Consider the following 15,675-nt stretch of genomic DNA (forward strand, 5'->3'; position numbering starts at 1 on the left):
TTGTCTGTCCTGTCTTCAAAATATATCCTCAATCTGACCACCACCTTCCAGGACCCCCATGTTGCACCCCTCCAGGGGGCGCCCTACCCACTTGGGTGGATGTGAGAGGCACCTCTGGAGTTACATGCACAGCACAGGCTAAAGTGGCCACTTTGATGGGGCTGCTGCATCTCCAACTCTGCCACTACTCCAGTTTGCATCCTGTCCTCTTGTCACATGGGCTGTCCTCTGGGCTCGCCTCTCACCCACCGCTCCTCCCCTGCACTTCATGATTCACACGCCGTAGGACTCTGCTCTCCTCACAGCTACTTTTTCTAAACATAAGCCAGGTTCTGTCACTTTCCTGTCCCAAACCCTCTGCAGGCTTCCCCATCTCACTCAGAGCAAAAGCCAGAGCCCCCATGGCACCCATACGGCCCACATGATCACCATCCCGGCTGCCACCTGGCCTTTCCACTCAGCCTTGAACCCCACCCACACCCGTGGCATTCACACTTGCTATTTCCTCAGCCTGGAATACTTCCGCCAGCTGCCTTTGTGGTTTTCTCCCTCGTTTCTTCCAGGTTCTGCCTCAAATACGTTCCATCCAAGAGGCCTTGACCACCATTAGGCCATAGCTAAACCAGCACCCCTAAGATCTCCATCCTCCATTTCTTCTTCAGAGCACAGATGGCTACTGGTCATGGTGTGTGTGTTTGCGTGTGGGATTGTCTGCTTTCCCCATCTCATTCATCTCCGTGGAGGGAGGGACACTGTTTGGGTGGCCGCTGCTGTGTCCTCGGTATCTGGCGTGTCTTAGGCACCAGGTAAACATTTCCCGGATGAGGGAATTATTTCGGGCAGGCTCTGGCTTTGTAGGTATGACCTCAGCTCTCCTAACAACCCACAACATCAGTGTTGTCATAGCCTCATTTGTGGGGGGTGCAGAGACAGTCAGAAATCTCCCTTGGCTCCCAGCCAGCGAGTGGTGGCAGCGGGATCTGAACTAACCAGTCCTACTCCAGAAACCACATTGTGAGTCGCCAGCTATGATGAGGCAGAAATGTAGGTGCGACCTTTGGACATGGAAATGTGATGCACGAAAGTACCAGAGCGACTGTCACTGTGCCCATGACAGCTAAGCAGGTGGCTCTGAATTGATGGCTCTGAGTTGATTTGGGTATCCTTCCTGTTTAATTTTTAAAATGTGGGGAACTATCTGTGCTGCGTCCCTAGATGATGCATAGCGAGGTGGTAAGAAAGGTGTCTAAGAAGCTGTGTTGCTCTATTCGTTACTCTCAGAGCAGGGTGGCCGGGAATGCTCCAGAAATGGGTCGCGCAGGCTGCGTGAATGTGGTCTTTACTCCAAAAACAGCTCAGTCCATGTTTCTGCCTTTAGTAAACATAGCATATTGATTAGAATCAAATATTTCAGTGTGGGGCCGTGCAAAGAGTACAAGGCAGAGTCAAAAGATGCATATTCCCAAGTCTACCACTGAACTACTCTATGGCCTTAAATAATAACTCCTATTGTTATCAGGTGCGAGGCATTTTACAGGTGCTTTATACTTATTAATGCATTTAATCCCCCAAACCACTCTTCGGAGCCAGTACTCATCAACCCCAGTTAATCCTAGCCACAGAGACACAGAGATGTCAAGTAACTTAGCCAAAGTCACACAGCTAATACCTGGGGTTTGAACTCAGGCTGGCTGTCTCCTAAGGACCACTCTCTTTCGTGACTCTCAGCTTCATCTGTAAATGGGGGAGATTGCGTTCAATCCTATTTTCCAGCTTGAAAACTCTACGCTTTTGAGGATGAGAATCTAGGGGCAGTTTTGAGTCATTGGTGTGAATGCAAAAAGTGGGTGGCTCTGGCTGGGTGGCTCAGTTGGTTGTAGTGTCATCCAGTAAAACCAAAAGGTTGTGGGTTCCATCCCAGTTGGGATGTGTATGAGAAGCAATCAATGTTTCTCTCACCTCCCTCCCTCCCTCCCTCCCTCCCTCCCTCCCTCCCTCCCTCCCTCATCAATGAACATATTCTTGGGTGAGGATTAAAAAGATGTGTCGGCAACTGGGGTGCAGCAGGGCTGAGCCAAGGATAACAGAGGAAAGGCCCAAGATGGGGACTTTCTTCCTGTCAAGTTCATGCTTGCATCTTGCTGTCTTGTTCTTGCTAATTTTCTTGCCTCAATGGTTTGCAGGCACAAGAGCCTGCAGGTGCATATTGACACCCCCACCCCCAGACATCTTTCCCTTCTGTGTGGGAAAAGGAAAACGAAACCCTTACGGTGGCCTGGTATTTTGCAACTTCAAAAGCACCTTCATATCTCTTTTTACACTTAATTCACACAGGAACCTCGTGTGGACAGGCAGGGAGAGCCCCATTTTACAGAGGAGAAAACAGAGGTTGGGAAGGCTGATCTTAAGGTCACACCCCCTCCTGCCTCCTACAAGTGTTTCCTGGGTCCTTCCATAGGGTTTCTCTTACTTGACTGGAGTAATCTTAGTGACGCAGCGTTTGACGGCCCCCAGCCACCTCCCACACCACTGAATGATAATACATACACATCATAATGATAGCAATCCTAGATCAAGTGCCTCCAATGAGCCAGGAACTGTGCTAGGGGCTTTTCACATTTTATTTCCTTCTAATCCCCATAGTACCCCTTGGAGATATATAGTATTAACTAAGATGCCTGTTTTACAGAGGAGAAGCCGGGTGCCACACAGCCCCAAGCAAGGGTGCATACAGTCACACAGCTAGAAAGTGATAATCACCATGTTAACCCAGATCATCTGGTGTCCCCTCCATGGTTTAAGCCTCTGAGATTCCCGGTCATGACTCTCAGACAACAATGTCCATACTCTTGGTGTGGTGTGCGAGCCCCCTGCCCGTCCACCCACATCCTAGCTCTACATCTGTCTAACCACACACAACCACCCACAGCTCCCTGCTCAGGCCACTCTCTTCCTCTGGTCCCTTTGCTCCCCTCCTTGGAATGCACACTCCCTCCCCCGCACCCTTCATGGGCCAGGCCAAAGCCACCTCCTCCATGCAGTCTCCTCTGATCTGACATGGCCCCCACCCTTCTCCCTGCCCCACTGTCACTCTGCCCCAGGGCACCCTGTACAGCTCACAGGGAGTCACTGGCACCTGACACAGCCTGCGGAACTGAGGACAGCAGGGAGCCGTGCTATGTGTGGAAGAGTTGGAGAGTGTGTGCCCTGCCTGAGGGTGTTTTGATTCCTTATTTTTAAAAACATTGTGCTAGCCTAGCAGAACAACTTTGTGGCTGGTGTTTGAACCACGAGCCACCAGATTCAGACTCGTTGGAGCGCCTCAGATTCTTGTTCATGTTTACATTTAGTGCTTAAATGAGAGAGGGAAGGAGATGAGGGAGGGAGAGAATTTATCTTTCTCTACTTGGCAATTAAGTTTCCATAAACCATGGTGTATTCGTGTGCTTGGGCTGCCATAACAAAATACCATAGACTGGGCAGCTTAAACAACAGAAATTTATTTTCTCATGCTTCCAGAGGCTGGAAGTCCAAGATGGAGGTTCTAGCCAATTCTGTTTCTGGTGAGGACTCTTATCACTTGCAGACAGCCACCTTCTTACCATGTCCTCCCAAGGCCTTTCTTCAGTACGCATGCCTCAGGGGGGAAGGGGAGGAAAGAGAGTGCACTCTGTTGTCTCTTTGTATAAGGACACTAATTCTAGGGGATCAGGGCCCCACCATTATGACCTCATTTCATCTTAATTATTCCCTTACAGGTCTCTTCTCCAAATGCAACTACACTGAGGATTAGAGCTTCAACATGTGAATTTTGGAGGGATAGACATTCAGTCCATAACACATGGCATTTCAGATCATTTGATCCACAGGTATTTCCTGTGCCCTTAAAATGGGGATTCCAAAAACGTTGAGGGCAAGCAGCAGCGTCCAGCAGTCAAATGCATGAGTTTTTTATCAAACAAATTCATGTTTGACTCCTACCGCTGCCACTCACTCACCACATGGCCTTAGACAACCTATTCAACTTCTCTGAGCCTCAGATTCCTCGCTGTGAAATGGGGACAATGACACCCACACACAGGGTTTGGGTGAGGATTACGTGAGATGAACGCACATCCACAGTACCTGGCACACTCATTCCTGCACTTGAGGGACATTTAGCGACCACGTAGTTGGTGCTGGGCACTGCTGGGTGCTGGGAAGCTGGTGGTGAGCCGGATGGAGCCGATCCCTTATTCTCTTTCTTCCTGGAGGAGCCAGATAACAAACAAGTAAATATGTCATCCAACAGCAAGTCCATAATTCGAGAACAGGACATGGCTGTCTTTCCTTTAGGCTATAAAACAGGTGGTGAAATAGAGGGCAGACAAGGAGGAAAAGGCCTCACTGGGGAGGTGACTCTGACCAGAAGTTGAGACCGTCTTCTCAGTGGGTGACAGGAAGTGCCAAGGCCTGCGGTGGGCACACTTAGTGCCCGCACAAGCTGAGAATAGTGATTGGGATTGTTAATGCACATGATGCCACCCTCGGGGTCCCACCACCCTGTGGGGACATAGGACCTCTGTGCAACTCTCCAGGGTGTGGTGCCCAGCTTCCTGGGCTTTCGGGGGAGAGCAGGAGGGCTGTGGAGCTGGCCCAGGGAGGAGGAGGATGTGTAGGGAGGAAGACAAGCATTCCAAAGTGGGGGAGAATTTGGTTGGAAAGCCTGGTCTCTGGGGCCCTTCGAAGACGGCCCAGTTTTGAAGGTGATGTCAGGCCAGGGGCCTAGGCACCATTTGGGTGGCTTCAGCGGGAGCTGGCCAGGCAGCCACAGCCTCCATTGTCACGGCGGGTGGGCAGGTTGTCAGTTGGAGAGAATGTGCTCCCCACTCAAGATGTAAGACCCTGGGCGGAAATCCAGCCGTGAGTCACACCAGATGTACCTCTTATCAGGGAAAGCCAGGGCCGCAGTCACGGCCATGGTTTCCTGGAAACTTCCTGAGTGGGGGGCGAGGGGCTGTCCACGCCCGCGTGCCAGCCACACTGAGTGGGGAGCGTGCTGGGTGGGCTGGGCCCAGGTTGGAGACTCTGGAGCTGCACCTCTCAGGGTCTGTGGCTGAGCCTTCCGGGACCCTGGGGGAGTCGGAGCCTGATGGCCGTGGACATGTTTGGGGTGCTCCCTCCCACAGCATGTCTGGAACTTCCTGGATGGCTGACGGGAGTCAGCATGCCCCTTGAGGTGCAGGTATGGGAAAAGCAGCCAGCCTGGGAGAGGGGACCCATGAGTCCTCATCCTACAAACTGGATTTCAAATCCATGGACATTCACTAACACAGCCTCTCTGACCCATGGTTGTCTCATCTACAAAGTGAAGGGATGAATTGGGAGCTCTCCAAGTTCCGCCCTGCTGGAACATCAGAGCACTTCCTTCATTTTCCTCCCCATAGATCGGAGAAACTGAGGCCCCAGAGCGGAGGCTGGCTCAGAGCCAGCCCACGTGGTGGTGGGTCCAGAGCCCCTGAGCTGGCCAGATCTGCACCCCTCCCCTCTTGCTCTGTTGTCCTGCCTCTCTCCCCAATATTTTAGTCCCCTGATGTCTCTTTTCCTCTTTCCCCTCTGCCTGTGCTCCTCACCTGCCAGACATGGAGGTTCAGCCACCTCAAGGATGATGTTCCCACCTGGAGTGGGTGGGTCCCGAATCAGAACCAAAATGGGAACTCGCAGGGCCACCGGCCACTGGCCACCTGTGTGTACTCGCTGGTGTTAAGCAGGCAGGACCTCCTCTGACAAACTCTTGTCTGAATCCTACACATCCTCTAATCCAGCTTAAATGGCACCTCCACCAGGAAGCCCTTCCAGATCACTCCATAGTCATCGCCTTACCAAGCCCTCTCCATCCCTGCCACCTCAGAATCCTGCTGTTGGCACTTACACTTACTTTTATTGTAAACTAGAGGCCCGGTGCACAAAATTCATGCATGGGCGGGTCCCTCAGCCTGGCCTGCACCCTCTCCAATCCGGGACCCCTTGGGGGATGTCCAACTGCCTCTTGCAATCTGGGACCACTGGCTCCTAACCACTCACCTGCCTGCCTGATTGCCCCTAACTGCTCCCCTACCAGCCTGACTGCCCCTAACTGCTCCCCTGCTGGCCTGATCACCCCTAACTGCCTCTGCCTCACCCTGCACCCAGGACCCAGGATTCTCTCCTCCGGCTGGTTGCAGGCACCTGGGACCTGGGCTTCCCTCCCTCTGGCCGGCCGCAGGCACCCAGGACCCAGCCAGCTTTGTCCAGGCCGGCCACAGCTGCAGGGAACCGTGGGCAGGCGGTTTCACACAGCCGCAGCTGCAGGTGTCTGGGACCGCGGGGCAGGCAGCTTGTCCCTCTCCCAGGCCGCAGCCTGGCTGGTCCCCATTCTTTTCTTGTGAGCTCATTTGTGCCTGGCTGGTCCCCATTCCTCTCTCCCCAGTGTTGAGTGTCTGAGCAGTTCCAAGCATGAGGGTGTGAGGGTGCGACGACCATTTGCATATTAGCTCTTTATTTTATAGGATAGTTGTGCATACATCATATCTCCTCTATCCAATTTCAAACTCATGGGCCAAGCTAACCACTCGGCCCCATTTCTCCCCTGCCTACCACCATCTCCCCTTCGACATCTGGTGCAGTGTTTGTATTCTAAGTGTTAGAGAGATATTTGTGGAATGAGTGGAGTTTTCTTCTGTGCAGAAGGATTCTTTCCTTTCAGAACAAATGGCCAGGTGTATAAGAGCATCTGTTCTAGAGCTACACTGGGCTGAATCTTAGCTCCATCGTCTGCACACTGTGGAACCTTGGCCAGGTTACTTAACATTGTGTGACTCCGTTTCCCCCCTTGTAAAATGAGGATAAATCATAATCACCTAACATGGCGGCTATGAAGATTAAATGAGTCTAATGCACGTAACATGCTTGAGATAGTGACCAGGATTGACTTGAGTCAGTAAATGAAATTGTTCATTTTTGGCGATCCTACATGCAAATTAAAAAAAAAAATTTATTCACCGCCTTGCACAATTCAACTTTGGCTTTAGGTAGCTGCCAGATCCTTTCCAATCCTTGCGTTCATTGAAACTGCCTCAAGTTCACTGCCAACTGCAGAACCCCTACCACCCCTCCACATACACTCTGTACTCCTGCTCCGAGCAGGGGGCAGGGAAGGGAGAGATGGCATCGTATCCCTGGTGAGCTGCTCACCAGCCTGGGACCAGCCGCCACATCGTGTTCTTACTCAATTCATGTGACTCGACAAATTTGGAATGTGTTAGGGAGAGAGAGTTTTTCCAGCTATGAGTCAGTACATTTCTGCTCTCAAACACACACACACACACACACACACATACACACACAATTTTTTATAGAAAAAAAAAAGAGTTTAGCGAGAATCATTTATGAGTGCAAAGTGGAAATCTCTGGAAATTTTATTTTGATCCTGAAGGCAAGTAATACTTAACACATTTAAGAAAGGGCTCAGAACAGGATGCAATAGAGGAAAAACACAGCTAGCTGCCTTTTCCTTCTGCATTCACAGCCACTGTGTTCCACTGGGAGGGTCCAATGTACAGGGGTTTATTATTGAGCACCTCCTGGATACCCAGATTTGTGCTAAACATGGGCAGGGAAATAAGAGATGTGTGGAAGAATGGAAGCAGAAACAGCATTTATTAAGCACCTATCATGTGCCAGATAATCATGGGGGGCTGGGGGAGGACATGTCCCAGGTTGAAAAGGCAATGTGGAGGGAAATGGGACAATTCTATTCAGACACTCAGGTTCAAACCCCAAGACCCAACTTTTATAATGTTATTTAAGCCCCATCATATCCTGTTTTGTGGATGACAGACAGAACTAAAGCTCAGAGAAGATAAGTATTCTGTCTTATGGACACAAAGCTCTTGAGTAGTAGCAACCATGTTCTAAACTGGGTCAGGCAGTCTCCCTGTGGTAAATAAATTGTGGTTAAATAAATGTCCTTGGAAGCTCCTTAGGAGCTGAGTTTCCCACCAAGGAGGGAGGCAGACACACCCATTAGGAGGACATGTCTGCACACCCTGACCTGGTACAACTTTCTCGCAGACCAGTCTCTTCAGCCTCCTTCTGCAACTGGCCTTTGAGTCCTGCCCGTTAGGGATTATGAAGAACTTGATTCTCGTCCAGGTTGATCCTCTCTTTGCTGTTGTTTATTTTAAAGAAAGAAACCACTGCCCGCCCAGAGGGCTTATGTTTCCAGCTCGCTTACGTCTCTTTTGCAAGGGCTCATTTTCATAGATTCCCGATCTCCAGGGAGCTGTGTCTTTCCCTCCGAAACATGAGCTATAATCAAAGGTGCATTCATCCCCGCACATCTGCCAGCAGCCACGCTGGAGCCAGGGCTCCCAGGGACTGATGGGGGCTCAGGCCAGGTGCCCGGGGAGAATGTTTCCCTATACAAATCAGATTGCCCTGTGGTTGCCCTTTGTAAGATGGCAGGGGCCCAGGTGTGGCTTCTCAGATTGCTGGGAGACTCAATGAAGGGGGCCTAGGGTAATGGATGGATTCGGCCATCCATTCAACAAACACTTTTGATGGCTACCATGTGCTGGCAACTACAGACCCCGAGAATCCAACTCTTTGGTGACTTCCCATCACTCACAGGTAAAGACCTAACTTCTCGAAAGGCCTGCGAGTCCCTAGGTCTGGCCTTTGCTCTTTCTCTGGCCACCTTCCACTGTCGGTGTCCACCTTGGCCCCTCCCACCACAGTCCCCCACACCCTTTCTCGGGCTTTCTCAGCTCTTCCCCTCTTTGCTTGTTTCACTGCTGCTTCTTTCAGGTCCCCCCACACTCCATCTGCTGTACCCCTGTGGGCCTGTCCTGGCAATCTTGCCACCATTGCATGAGCTTCAGCGCAATAATATCATTGAAGTCTTTTGTCTCCAACCCAAGTGCAAGGGCAGGGCTCACCTTATCTCCCCAGCGCATGACCCATAGTCAGTGCCCCTTAAAGAGTTGTTGGAAGGATGAAGAGACAGCAGTGAGCAAAACAGACACAGCCCTGCCCGGTGCTGGACACATCTTCCAGAGTGTTGATTGTACTTGACAATTCTGAGGGGGCAATGTTTGGAAATAAATTCAGATCAATTCTAGAGTAGAATTCGGTGTTCTCATTCAAGACGTCAGGCTGCACCCACACACCCCGGGGAGGTTATAAACTCAGCCTCCTCGTACACTTTGGGAGTCTTAGTGGAAGAGTAGGTGGGATTGGTGGGAGAGATGGCCCCATTTTCCAGCCACTCCAGTCCTAAAGCCAGTGTTTCAGAAGCCGTGTCCGGGAAGAATGGAAAGGCTATACTTGATCAGGCCAGAGTTCTAACCTTAGTGCTGGACTTTCTACTCCTCTGACACTGGCCAGTTTATTTGATCACTCCAAGTATCAGGCTTGCCATCTGTAAAATGGGTATGTGAATACCTGCTCCTCAGAGTTGATGTGAGAAAGATAAGACAGGGGGACCCCGTTCAATGCCGGGCACAGAGCGAGCACTCAGGAAGTGGTGGCCATTGTGTTAGTCATTCATTAGTGATATTTTTTTAATGTTAGTGATTTTTTTTCTGGCTGCTGTTGGTGACTAAGGTAAAACATTTTCTGGAGCAAAGACGGGCAGCGTAAGGCTACACTTCCAGATTACAGAATGATGGCTCCCCAGAGTGGCTTTTAGCTTTTCACCTTCTTTTACTTGACCTTCCTCTCCTTTGTCCAGTCTGGACCCAGAGGCCGTCGCTCCCTCCCCATACTCCACAATTGCTCTCACGTCAGTGTGAGGCCATCACCCAGGACACAGTGACATGCTTACCAAACCCTGAGTTTCTTAGTCATCTGAGAAACGTTTGCTGAATGAACATGGAATGGAATAAACTGTCTAGAAATTTGATGAGCTTAACGTGGGCTCAAAGGGAATAAGGGGGCCTGTAGGGAGAATCCTACTGGTATTTTGCTCCATATGCCCAGCACTTTCTGGGGACCAGGGGTCCTGAGCCAGGAAGACGGGAAATGTGTGCACATTTAGAGCTGGAAGGGCACTGAAGTGTCCTGTGATTCATTGGTAACACTCATCATGAGGGCTGCTGTTTTCCACGTGTGGAACTGTACTGGGCACCACGACACTGGTCCCTCACGCAGCCCAAGGAGGCAGGTTCTGTTCAGAACCCCACTTGGCTGATGAGGAAACCCAGGTCCCAAGGAGAGAAGTGATCAGTGTGAGGGCACAGAAGGTGCCAGAGGACCAGGACCAGGACCACACTCACCTCAGACATCCCGTCTTCAAGACCAGTACCCTTTCCCCCACACTGGTTAGGATCAAGGGTCTAATGGATGGTGCTGGGTTTGAGGGTAAATAGAGAATCAATTCAATGGGACTCCCCAGCTCTGAGACTAATTCACACTGGCCAAGTCACTCTACGTCTCTGTGCTCAAGAAGAAGCACATAGTCAATTGAGGGTACTTAAGTATTATCAATAACTAGTGGCCCGGTGTACAAAATTCATGCAAGAGGGGGAGAGTCCCTCAGCCCAGCCTGCACACTCTCCAATCTGGGAACTCTGGGGGATGTCCAATGGCCGGTTTAGGCCAGATCTCACAGATTAGGCCCTAACTGCTTCTGCCTGCCAGCCTGATCACCCCCTAACTGCTCCCCTGCCAGCTTGATTGATGCCTAACTGCTCCCCTGCTGGCCCGGTCGCCCCGAACTACCCTCCCCTGCTGGCCCAGTCACCCCCAACTGCCCTCTCCTGCTGGCCCAGTCACCCCCAACTGCACTCCACTGTAGGCCTGGTCGCCCCCAACTGCCCTCCCCTCCTGGCCTGGTTGCCCCCAACTGCCCTCCCCTGGTGGCCTGATTGCCCCCAGCTGCCTTCTCCTGCCGGCCATCTTGTGGTGGCCATCTTGTGGCAGCCATCATTGTGACGATGTGAGGGTAGCCATCTTGTGGCGGCCATCTTTTGATGACATGAGGGCATCACACGAGGGTGCGAGGACCACCTAGGCTTTTATTAGTATAGATAATAGTAAGTAGCATACCTGCTTACATGTTTCTAAGCACTTTATATGTTATCTCCCTCAGTCCTATAGGGTAAATCAGGGTTAATTAGGGGAAGAGGGAGGACAGAGCATTGAAGAGAGAGGGAGTAGGACAACATAGCTGCACAGTGGGTTCAAGAAACTTAGCACATGGTGAGCCCAGAACAAAGCAGGGCAAGGTGAGGTGGAGAGAGATGAGCAGGGGCCTGACCTCACAGGGCTCAGAGGCCCCCGGGTAAGGAGTGTGGTCTTCATCCTGAGACAGATGAGCCATCTGTTAGCTGCTTCTACCTGTACCCCTCTGTATACATTGTCCTGTCTCACACTCAGTCTATTATTTGTCTTTCTCCTTTTTCATGCCATGAACTCCTAAGGGTAGGGACTGGGTCTTATTTATTTATGTCTATCTGGTGCTTAGCACAGAATCAGGTACATATGGGTACTCAAATGATTGTTAATCAAATATGTAATATAGTATTTAATATTTAACACTATTAACATGTTTAATATTTAATAACTGTATATATTATACATTATTATATAGTTACTAGAGGCCCGGTGCATGAAAATTCATGCACTGGAAGGGGGGGTCCCTCAGCCCGGCCTGCCCCCTCTCACAGTCCAGGAGCCCCCAAGGGCGGGAGGCGACCTGGAAATCAGGGGAAGGCAACGCCCCATCACACCTCTGCATTTCCACTATAAAATGATATATGCATTCCTGTAGAAACTTGCATTCAGAAAAATGGAAAAATCATAGCACTTTGGGGGGCAATTGGGGTGCAGCAGAGCCTCACAATTCATGCAACTGTCTAATGAAGCACAGTCCTAGTGATGGTATTGGCACAGTTCAAAGGGCATGCTAAAATTTGAATTAAAAAACAACAACAGCAACACAGTAATTTAAGACCTGAGTAACCATAGGGCTATGTTTTCAAAAGGGGTTGTTGGTGGAGGGACTCGAGCAGAGTTGAGGCTACGTGCCATAGAGGCAGAAGGGGACAGGCATCCCTTCTGGGAGTTCAGGAGGCAGAGCGGTTGCAGGCTTTGCCAAAATGTACAGGGAGGCCTGAGCCAGCCCAGGGGCTTTGCTCAAAGATCAGGGAGAACTGAGAACTTCCGAGACAGAGCAGGTGGCCCTGCGGGCCGAAAGGAGGAGCATGGAGCAAGTGGGTGTCTGCAGCAAGGACTCCTCTGTCGCTTGCTGTATTTTGCTTCCAGCTGTTGTCACTTGGTGATGCCTATGAACCAGTGCAACCTCCACATTTTATTGACATGTTTCCCCGTATACCTTACGTGCACGCCTCTGTCTTGTAGAAGCAAGTGAAGTAGGACGAACCATATGTGGTATAACCCATGACTCAGGTAAACCAAGAATGCCTGCTGGCCAGTTTACATCCAGAAAGGCACCAGTCACACTCCCCATGTGGGCTGCGGACCGCTTTCCTCTTGGTCCATGAGTCCGTTCAGTAAACTCAATCGGTTAGGATGTAGAGCAAGACCATATCGTTGGGTGACACTGAGTGACGGCACCATGGACCTGTGATGAGATCTCTTTCCCCATCAGGAGCAGCTGAGCTCACACCTCTGGACTTGGAGACGGAGGACCTCAACTCCAGCCTGCCCCAAAGCTGTGTGACCGCAGGAAAACCACTTAACCTCTCTGTGCCTCAGTTTTCTCAACGGCAAATACTACTAGCGACATTCCCCAAGTCCTTTTAAGGAGCCGATTAGCTAGTGGATGAAAAGCTCTTCCTAGACTATAAAGGGTTTGCAGAGTATTGTCAAGTCAGTGTCTAGCATTCAGGTTTGCTTGTCTCCTGGAGTGCTTTCTCTCCCTCTATGGTCAGTTCTAAGGGCAGTGGGCAGGAGAGCTAAACTCCCTGGACCCGAGGTAAATTAATCACTGGGATTAAATGCAGAAGTTTGAGTTTCCCTGCAGGAAGGAGGCCCAGAACTTCTGTCTGGCCTCTGACAAAAGTGAGGAAGAGGGGAACCCTGCCTCCAGTATCCAGTGCCCCCTCTCTGAGTTCCCTCCCAGGGGTCCTCAAACTTTTTAAACAGGGGGCCAGTTCACTGTCCCTCAGACCGTTGGAGGGCCGGACTATAGTTTAAAAAAAAAGTATGAACAAATTCCTATGCACACTGCGGGCCCGGGACGAGTCGGCTGCTAAGCAGGACAGGCAGCGGCACCCTGCGGGCCGGATAAATGTCCTCGGCGGGCCGCATGTGGCCCGCGGGTCGTAGTTTGAGGACCCCTGCACCCTCCCTCTCCAGGGCCTGAGACCACCTACCCATCCCTGGCTGAGTGTCCTTCCCATGGCCACTCCCCCCATGCCAGGCCTGCCTGCCCCTTCACCCTCTCATTTTACTTCCCCTCAACAGTGCGGACAGAGGGACACCAGCTTGGGAGTCACGTGCACTTGGGTTTGAATGGGCTCTCCGTCTTACCAGCGCTAAAACCACAGTGGCCACGTTCTGGCTTCTTTCAGCCCATTTCCTCACCTGGGGAACAGCCTCGACTTCCTGACTCACTGCCTGACTTCCCTCCTTCTGTGATTAAGGGAACTAATGAACCCTCTCAGACGTTAATGCGCCCAGGAATCACCTGAGCAGCTTGTGAAAAAGCAGGTTCCGATTCCGCAGGGCTGGGTGGAGCCTGAGAACCTGCCTCTCCAACAAGCTCCTGGGTGATGTGAATTGACGCGCACAGCAAGGGTACTAATATAGATCAGATGTAGAGCGCCTGGCACGCGGTGAGCTGCTCAGTCAATAGAAGTTATTGCCATTAAGGTGATTCCCACCCCCCTCCCCGCCCCCAACTCAAAGTGTTCTCCTTTGAGAACAGGGATAGATGACTGGAGAAACCTCCGCTCACCTCTGCATTCTTAGGGCAACAAGAAAAAACAAGTTTTGCTCTAGGTACGGGCTGGGTGTGGGGAGTGAGAAGACTGGCTCCCCGCAGCTCACCTGCCCCGCTCACCTGCACCCCTGCTCCTGAGCACACGTGCGCTGCAGGCGGGCCTCTGCCTCTGCAGGACCTCTGGGGCTCGGGCCTCCACTTGCTACGCGGGGAGCGCATCCTCCGAGCCAGAGAGCGGCACGCGCCTTGCTCCTCCGGCTCCAGCTCTCCTGGGGAATTTTCAGAGCACACAGGGTTCGCTTGGCAGGGGCTTCCCAGGATATAAATACACATTTGGGCCTTTTGTTTGAAGACCTGCAGCATCTTTTGGACTTGAGGCCTGCGCACAGGGCTTACCCCCTCACCCTCATCAGAATAAAGCCCCAAAGGGCCCTGGGCTGTGAGGAGGAGACACCCAAGCCCTAAGGAGACGCCAAGTGAGGTTCAAGAGACACCTCCCACGCAGCCCGCCAGACCGTGCTGGGCCTTTGGCTCTTCCCAGAGGCCGGCTTCTCAGAAGCTGCTGACTCACCGGGTGAGGGTCTTTTTTTCCTTTCAGCATCGCCACAAAGCCCAGAGATTTTAAGGTTGGTTTACTGAGCAGCTCCATCCTCGCCATTTCCTTTTCCTTTATTGTCCCCGTCTCCATCCCAGCCCCCCAATGACACTGTCCTGCCAGAAAAGAGATTGGACACCCAGTGGCTCTGCCCTGCCTTTAATATTGAGTTTCTCTTCTTTGTAGGTCTTGACGCACTGACTGGTCACAGAGTCCAAGTGTAAAAAGAATCCCAGGATGTAAGCGATACGGGACAGGTGAGTGACTGCGTGTCCGGCGGAGGTCGGGGCGTTGGTTGCATGTCAGGAAGGGAAGGACGAATGGGAGGAGCAGGGGCAGCGCCGAACGTGTTTCCCTCCAGATACACCTGCAAACAGCACCATGCAGGGAATCCAGGTGCGAGTCCCATGCAACCACTGGGTCCCGCCAGGCCCTCTGCAGCGGCGAGCGGAGCCTGCAGGTGGCCGGGCTGTCCTCTCTGTGCTGGGACCTCAGCAGCTCAGACACACCCTCCAGAGGGCACATGCGTGGAACTGTTTCCAGGGAACATCTAACCAGGGCTCGGAAGACATTCTTAGAGCAGAGAGAGAGCTACCTGGCTCACACCAGTTTGTAAACCACAGCTCTGAGGAGGCAGGACTACAGAGGGGCGAGCAACCACCTTTGCATGTTTAAGGGCGTCACTGTCAGGAGGAAGGTGGATAGCTGTTGGCTTAACCTGAGGAAAATTCCCTAGCAGAGGAGGCATGCAGAGGAGAAGGAGATGCCCAGTGTATGTAGTGAGTTCCCTTTCGCTGGCAGAGTTCAAGCGCAGGTTGGAGAAGCACCGATGGGAAGTGTTGAAGTGAGGAGCGGTTTTGAGTAGGGATGTGTTTTTGCAGACTCTGTCCCATGATGACCTGGAAACCCGGAGCGGGTAGGATGAGGGAGAGGGCTTAGGGAGTGTGGAGGAGGCGAGCTTGTGAGCTCACGTGCACCCTCTCTCAGCACCGCCTGTTCTGTGTGGCAGAGTTCTGCTGTTCAAGTGTTCAGATGCTGCTGGATGAGGTGACCCGAGGGTCTCTCCTAAAATGTGCTGCTCATTGGCCAGGTGTCCCTGAGCCAAAGCCAGACAGCTGCACACATCACAGGTGTGACCCCAAGCAGCTTTGTC

The 15,675-nt window shown here is 51.9% G+C and overlaps 1 protein-coding gene across 1 annotated transcript in view; it reads left to right on the forward strand.

The window, feature by feature from the left end:
* Positions 1–15,675, forward strand: part of ZHX2 (zinc fingers and homeoboxes 2) — a 127,768-nt gene that overhangs the window by 60,147 nt on the left and 51,946 nt on the right. Inside the window, exon 2 of the mRNA XM_080646928.1 lies at positions 14,709–14,779. The gene's annotated coding sequence lies outside the window, so the exon portion shown is untranslated. The remainder of the gene's footprint in view (positions 1–14,708; positions 14,780–15,675) is intronic.

Source organism: Plecotus auritus, assembly GCF_963455305.1.
Source record: "Plecotus auritus genome assembly, chromosome: 11".
Taxonomy (NCBI): domain Eukaryota; kingdom Metazoa; phylum Chordata; class Mammalia; order Chiroptera; family Vespertilionidae; genus Plecotus; species Plecotus auritus.